General features: G+C 42.5%; 1 protein-coding gene across 3 annotated transcripts in view; it reads left to right on the top strand.

The window, feature by feature from the left end:
• The first annotated feature begins 453 nt into the window (after positions 1 to 453).
• SEMA6D (semaphorin 6D) overlaps positions 454 to 7,595 on the top strand; it is a 568,923-nt gene continuing 561,781 nt past the window's right edge. Inside the window, exon 1 of one of the 3 annotated variants that reach the window (XM_070502095.1) lies at positions 454 to 765. The gene's annotated coding sequence lies outside the window, so the exon portion shown is untranslated. The remainder of the gene's footprint in view (positions 766 to 7,595) is intronic. The other 2 variants (XM_070502044.1, XM_070502021.1) reach the window with 2 other exon arrangements.

The following is a 7,595-nucleotide window of genomic DNA, read 5'->3' as shown; positions in this document are numbered from 1 at the left end:
TAGAAAATGGCGTTTTTTGGTTTGGGTTAGGCAAAAGAGGGTATTCTGGAATGTTGCTGGGCTTTTTGCTTATGGAGAAAGCTGGGCTGACAGTTCAGTCCCAAAGGCCAGTGGACAGCTGCTAGAGGATGACAAAGTGGCACTGGAGAATAAATGTCTATAATACTACAAGTGATATATGGCATATTAAAAATTACATCTTATCTATAATACACAATATCTAAATCATCGTATTAATAAAATCAAAATGATGGGTCCTGCGTATGAAGGGGCTGGGGGAGGGTGAGCGAGGACCTAGAGGGCAGTCGGCCGCCACGTCACCCAGGACCTTTCCTCCGCTTGGAGACCATGGGGTTTCAGCGCAGAGGTGGGGGTTCCGGCGGGGGAAGTTCAGAGCCGAGGGAGCGGCAGAAGCACGTGGGCCAAGGGGGGTGGGAGGACGCAGACGGAGGAGTAACCGGTGGAAGTGTCAAAGAGGAAGGAGTGGAGGGCTGCTGAGGTGACAGGGTGTGGTCTGGGGGGGGCAGGCGAAGCGGGAGCGGCGGGCAGACAGCCCCACCAGGACCGAGGAGGCAGTGGGGAGCGTGTCTGCGTCGCTCGGTGCGGTGACAGCGAGGAGCGCGGCGCCCGCCGGCGAGGGGAGTTTCCCGTCCTCGCCCAAGTGGAGCCCAGCTCGGAGCCGCGCCAGCGCCCTCCGCCTGGGCCCGCGGGGCCAGACACCTGCCGAGTACGAAGCGGGAGTCCGGCTGAGCCTTCGGCCCCTAAGTAAGTCTTGCCTTTTCTCCCTCCGTCTCCCCCGCGCCCCAGCCTCTTTATCTGCGGGGCTAGGAGCTCCTGTTGAGGAGCTGCGCGACGAGCGCTCCCCGGAGCTGCGGCGGCGTCCAGGGATGCTCCAGCCTCCGGGCGCGCCCCAGCTGGCGCGGGGACCCGGCCCCGATGCCCCGCCGCCCGGGTCGCCTGCGCAGCGCAGACGGAGGTGGCCGCAGAGTTGTTGGCACTGATACTACCCATCTTTTGTGTCTTGCCCGATCCCCGAGCCCTGCCAGGCCGGGGGGAGGGAGCGGAAGCCACTTTATGGCTCCTGGCCCCACCTCTTGCCCCCACCCGAAATCCTGGGGGATTTCAATGTGCGGCGGACTCGGGCGCAAGTGGTGCCAAACCCCCGGGCTGGACCAGTTGGATCCGGAAGGGCAACCGGCCCGACTGCCACGCCGCCCCCTCCTCTGATTTTCTTTTGAGATACAGCGTCTTTAACTGGTGGGTGCTGGGAGGAAGGCTGACTGAGTGGTTCTGGGAGTCTGGGTGTAGGGAACGACCTACCTTCTTCTTTTCTGGGGTTCTGGAGGGGAAAGGATGGGGGCACGGAGAGCCCCGGATCCCGGAGCGTCCCGCGCTGGCTGGCTTGCGCGCGGCCGGCCAGCAGGCGTTCGCTGGGTGGGTCCCTTGTCTGGCTCATTGTTCGCGGTGACTGTTCTTGGGGCCGGCTGAGCGACACAGACACCGCTCACGGGCCCGTAAATAAAGGTGACGACTTGGAGGAGTGAGGGTCAAGGCAGCCTGGAGGAAAGGGCTTGCGCAGTTTGGAAACGGACTTCCAGCTCGGAGGGCAGTAGTAGTTGACAGCGAAAACCGCTCCTGAGTGTGAAACTTGGATCTGACTCTAATTCACGGAGACAGCCTAGTGAATTAAACCCTCAGAAACAGGGCGCGAGATTTCCCCGCTGAAATTGTTTTCAGAGTAACGAAGATAGAGTTTTAAGTGTTATTGGCAGCTAGCTGCTTTCTCTTGTTAGCACCTGTTTCTCTTAAAGATTCCTGGGTGGGGTTTACCCCCCCCGCCCCCCCCCCCCCACAGGCTCCTGTTTGGAATGTGTATTTGTTCCATTTGTGCCTTCAGCTAGTCGAATTGCGTGGTTCCAGGAGAGGAATCTGTTTTCAAAAACAAAGTGCATTTTCCACTCTACAAACGGCCAAGCGCTGTTGTGGACATCCATTGCTCCCCCACCCTAGCCACATGCTAACGTTCATGGAGGCAGGCGTGCATCCAGAGGCAAAGAGAGTCCGTTATCCCTAGTTGGAGATGCCAAAACGCAGCTAGTGCATAATCATTATGTTGGAGGCTAGGACGCTCTTATTTGAGTTTTCTCAATTTCCCTAAATTACAATGATGTCACTTGTTGGCGGTGTCTGTTCCTTAGCCTACTACAAAGGAGGGTGCATTTTCCTGAGAGGGATGTTCTTTCTTTCACTAAGGTCTACGGGTAGTGATCAGAGTAAGCTCTTGACAAGAGGGATTTTTAAAAATTATACACACACACTTTTGTAGCTAGTTGAAAATCCCAGTAGTTACTAACACACCTCACTGCCCTACTTATACTATGCTTTGACTTGCCTGATGGACTTGCTAAGTGCATCTGTCTGCTGCAGCCTGGAGTTCCAGCCCCCAGGAAAAATAATATGAACACCTCTCTCTGACCACAGTCTAATTCCACAGGGAAAAACCATGCAGTGGAAGTGTTATTTAGGGTATGGAAAGCTGTGTGATTTATTCTAAGGAGAGAGGAGGGAGTTAGGTAGAAGATAAACAAAAATGGAAATCTGAGTAGGCATCCAGACCATAGTCAGAGTTCCACAATGTGTGTGGAAAGTGTATTGTGTTTGCTTTCTCTCCTACATCACTCTTACTATTTATATCCTTAATGCTTTCATCACAGTATTTGTGCCTCTAGTTTGGTGTTTTTGGCTTTGGAAAAAAAAACTTTTACATTTTTAGTCTATTATTATGTTACATTTTCAATATCAGTAGTCCTCATTGAATGCATAGGATTATCTTTTAAACTGCTCTTTTGTTTGTCTACTTGCATACCATGTGCAGCTTAGTGTGGGACCACACAGGCAATGAATCCACCAACTTCTAATGAAGATTAAGACATGGAAGGTATCCACAGCTGTGTATAAACTGTATACTCATTTAACCTCCTTCCCACGTGACCGATTTTAGCTCGTTGTTTGTTCATCTTCTGAACTCTCCAAACTCCAAATTCTTACCCAGATTGATTGCTGCACTAAATCTTGATTGTACAAAGAACAGAACTTAATTATTTTGGTCTCATTTATCAGTCAGCAATGTTTAGTGTTGCCAATTTAATTATATCATTGAAATATGCATGACTTTAAAGTATGTTGAAAAAGGTCCTTTTAAACTTGTTTCTTCATAAAGAAAAGAAAAAGTCCTCGTGAAGCCATAATTTCACTGCTGTGAGGCCCCTAGCCATTTGTATTTATTGAGTTTACTCTTCCACATGAAGAAAGAACCATTGTTTTGTTGTCTAGGAGCTGAAGGAAGATGGAAAGTGAGAAAAGAAAATCAAGCACTTTAAAATGTTATTATTTTCTCTACTTGGGAAAAATATTTTTTTGAGTGAATAGTGATTATTTTCTTAAAGATACACTAAAACCTTACTAAGGGGAAAAGAAATTTTCAGGGTAGAAATGCTAGCTGTTACTAAATACCATCAAAGGTTGACGTATACATGTATTTTTGAGCCAATCTCATAACACCATTTCTTCTTTAGAATTATGAAATGTTACCAAATTATTGTTATTAAAACACTGAAGCCTCATCAAAAGCTATATTTAAATATACTGTCTTTTTGCAAGTGCTTTAATTGTAATAGCCTGTTTGTTGAGATTAAAAAGAACATCATTGATGTCATGGTGTGCTTTGCATTTTAAAATAGTAGCTAATGAATTACAAACATTCATTACTCCACAACCACTTGCTGAAATTTCTCAGGACCCCCAAATAGAGAATTATTTGTACTGTATACGTTTATTCAGACCCGAGCTGAGTTTATGTGGATCTCTTTTCTTCTGCAAAATTAATTGCCTTTTAAATTAATACTTTGTTGGCTCTGAATCTTTTGTTATTTTTCTTCTTTGTCATAAATTTATGTGTGACCATCTTCAACATTGTCTGGTTAGGAGACTTCCTGTTGAAAACGTGTGGGAATTAGTGGGAGGAGAGATGAAGAGAGAGAGAACGACTTTCACTAAACCTAGAAAGAGTCAGCGCTTCGCACAGGAAGAGAAAGGCAGGTTGCAGTGGATAAAATTCATTGAGGAATGCTTCTCTGACCTTTCGAAGTCCAAGCTCTGTAGCACATAATGCACATTTGGGTAGTTCAGGCACTAACTTCACATATCATAAGGCAAAGTAATAGAGTATCATAGTGCCTTTGCTTTGCTGCATTTGAATGCTAACTTTAATTCCATTCACTTTTCTGCACACTAAGTGATGAAAACTACCCACTGTTTTCTTACGCTATATTTTTTCTTTTTTTGCCAGGGTTGGGGGGTAGGTGGGAGGGCTGGGAGGGGAGGGAGCGCTGTTCTATTGATGTAAAAATGAAAATTGTCAATGTTTATTTTGGAAAAATTTCCTTTAAAGAGCTCCCTTTCTTCTTTCAGTTTAGTGCTTGTTAAGTGTTTACCGAGGAAGATGGAGTGCGGCGCTCAGTGTTCGTAACCAGACGCAATCAGAACCAAATAGGTTAAGAGGTTCGAATTAGCGCCTTTAAATCTTAAATTTAGTTTTCCTTTCCATAAAAGAATATGAAGAAAAGGTTTTGAATTAAGTTTTATTTTTAATAACTGGTATTCATTTAGACTCTCTGGAAAAGGAAGATTAACATGATTGAGTAGTAAAAATGTACACATTTATGAAATGACCATATAAGGCCCTGCAAATTAATGATTGTGTCTGCTTTTGACATATGCCCTTTTTTCCTGATAAATTAGCGTTTTTAATCTCAGGGGTACTGTGAATTTCTTAACTGATCATATTTTCTCTTTTGCTTTGGCCACTAGAAAGCTCAGAGCCAATCTGAGATATAATCTACTGAGCCTGGGAGGCTCTGTGGAACACACGTGTGGTATCTTTCTCAATGACTTTATCTTATTCCACTTGTGTATGTATTTTCTGTCGAAATGTCTCTTTTTTTTGGGTGGAGACAGACCACCAAAGTTAATATGAATGTTTAGAAATACACTCGTCTGCAAATATTATTAACGTCTAATATTGTAAATGCTGAGGATATGGGGCAAACTAAGGTGTGATTTCTGGTCTGAAGATACTTATACTCTATTCTCGCTGGAAGAGAAGTCATGAACACATAACAAATTAGCCAATAATGAGTAACATATATATATATATATATATATATATATATACATATATATATATATATATACATCTGTTGCGTTAAATTGAAATCCTTGACCTTATCTTTAATGATGCTCAGCTTCCACTTTCTAGAAAAACACTATTAATAGTATGAACCGGTAAAACAAAGTAACCAAATCTTTTCATTAGAAAGAATTCTCCTCTGGGAGTACTAAACTCTAAATAGTCTGAGGATGGGAGGATGAAAATGAATGTTGGAAAAATCATTGCGATTCTGATAGTGGAGACTTCCAGACATTTCTATTGTCTTTCTCTTCCCTTCTGTTTCTTTCTTCCTCTCTCTGTCTCTTATTGCGTTTTCTACTTGCTGTCCCTTCAGCCAGTGGCTAGAACTAATTGACAGGTGTGGCAATTCTGGTGGCAAGCTACACCCCACCAGGCCAACAGCTTATAAAATTTCTGGCTATGTAAACACAATATTTGTTCTAAGTACTGTACTTAAATACAGTAGTTAAGTTTAAGTGCCCAGTGGTTGTTTCTCTTTGCACTTGAATCAACAACCGTTTTTAGCTTTTAGAAGGGACCACCCACAAAACTGTTCTTTTTGACTGTAGAAAAACACAAGGAATGAGAAAAAAAGTGAAAACCTGAAAAAAAAAAAACAGAACTAAATTATTGACCCAGGGTGACATGTTTATAGCTAAGGCAACAAACTCTGAATTAAACTTCCAAATCTAACCAGCTACCTCTGGGTATAAATCTGATTCTCATCTTCTCTATCTCCCACATAGACGCCAATGTTTTCAGACATCTCGATTACAGTTAATGTTAAAAATAATGTAAAGCCTAAAATGCAGATCTCTTGTCCTGAACTGAAGCAAACTTTCAAACAGACAATGATAAATACTGATCATTTAAACTTGGCCTTTTAAAAAGCGCATTGGATACAATGCAAATCCTTGTATTAGCACACTTACTGTGCTTCCAATTGTGATATAAATAGTGCATAAAGCTTTAAAATTTTCATCAAATTAATGTTTCACTGACATGCAAATTAACTGCTGACATCTAAGGTGCCTGCCTTGTGATGGCTCCTGTTTGGCAAGTGAACCTCAGAGGGTTATTTATAGGTTACGTTGCAGCAAAGTGCTGGAGTAAATTCTCATTGTGCAGCTCAATTCAAATTGATGTTTTCGCTTTGATTCTCTTCACTTTTTTCACATCCTTTTGATCTCTAAAGCCTCTCAGAAATAAGCTACCCAAGGTGCTAAATATATAATTAACAACATTTGGGCAGGGAATTTGTCTTTCAATTATCCCCAGGACATTTGGAGACAAGTTAAGTATCCATCGCTAGCTTGTTCAGGTATGAATAACTCTTGGGGCTGTGAATTTGAACTCAGAGATTTGGGAATATCCATTTCCATCTACAGCACATAGGATAAAAATGTTCACACAGAAAAAGTGAAGAAGAAACTTGAGCATTTATCAAGCGAATTAATTTTTAAGAATAGCAGCCTCTAAAGATCCAAGTGGAAATCCTATTTTATTCTCTAATGGCAATTGAGGTTTCTTTTATCTCTACCTTCCATTACATTTTGTACATAAAGAATGCAGTGAGAGAATTATAATGTATCTGCAATTCCCATACTATGTTATTAGGTCAAAATTTGGCCTTTCCTTTCTTTATTCCATGTCCATGTCTGCCTAAAGGTAGAATGACTCAATAAAAAATGAAAGAGTCCGTCTTTTCATTTACTCTGCACACTTCTGCTCAGTGTGGATTTTGTACATGACCTCATGAGGCAAAGATATGTAAGCTATGGGCCTGCCCTCTGGCCAAGTGGTTAAAGTTCTGCACGCTCTACTTTGGTGGCCCACAGACCAAAGGGTTCATAGGTTCGGATCCCAAGTGTGGACCTACTCTGCTCATCAGTCATGCTGTGGAGGTGACCCACACACAAAAAATGCAGGAAGATTGGCACAGATATTAGCTCAGGGACCATCTTCCTCAAGCAAAAAAAAAAAGAGGATTGGCAAAGGATGTTAGCTCAGGGAGAATTGTCCTCTCAAAACTAAAATAAAATAAAATGAAAGCTTTGTGAATTTGACTGTATAAAAACTTTAAAAATATATTAAAAAGAAGATACATAAGCTATAAATTTCTGCCTACAAAGATACAACTTACTAGAGAAGTTTACAATTTATTAACCTTTAGGTATTTTCTTCATGCTGTACTCAGCCTGGAATGTTCTACTTTCCCTACCAAATTGATTAAATGTCTATCTTTTCTTACAGATTTACTTAGAAGACACTTTCTCTTTGAAGGAATCCCCATAGCTGGATTTGAACGTGGCCTTTTTTTTTGGAAGAGTGTATGTGTATGTTTGTGTGTGTGTGTGTGTTTTCT

The sequence above is a fragment of the Equus asinus genome, chromosome 2 (genome assembly GCF_041296235.1).
Source record: "Equus asinus isolate D_3611 breed Donkey chromosome 2, EquAss-T2T_v2, whole genome shotgun sequence".
Lineage (NCBI taxonomy): Eukaryota > Metazoa > Chordata > Mammalia > Perissodactyla > Equidae > Equus > Equus asinus.
This window is presented reverse-complemented; position numbering and strand designations above follow the sequence as displayed.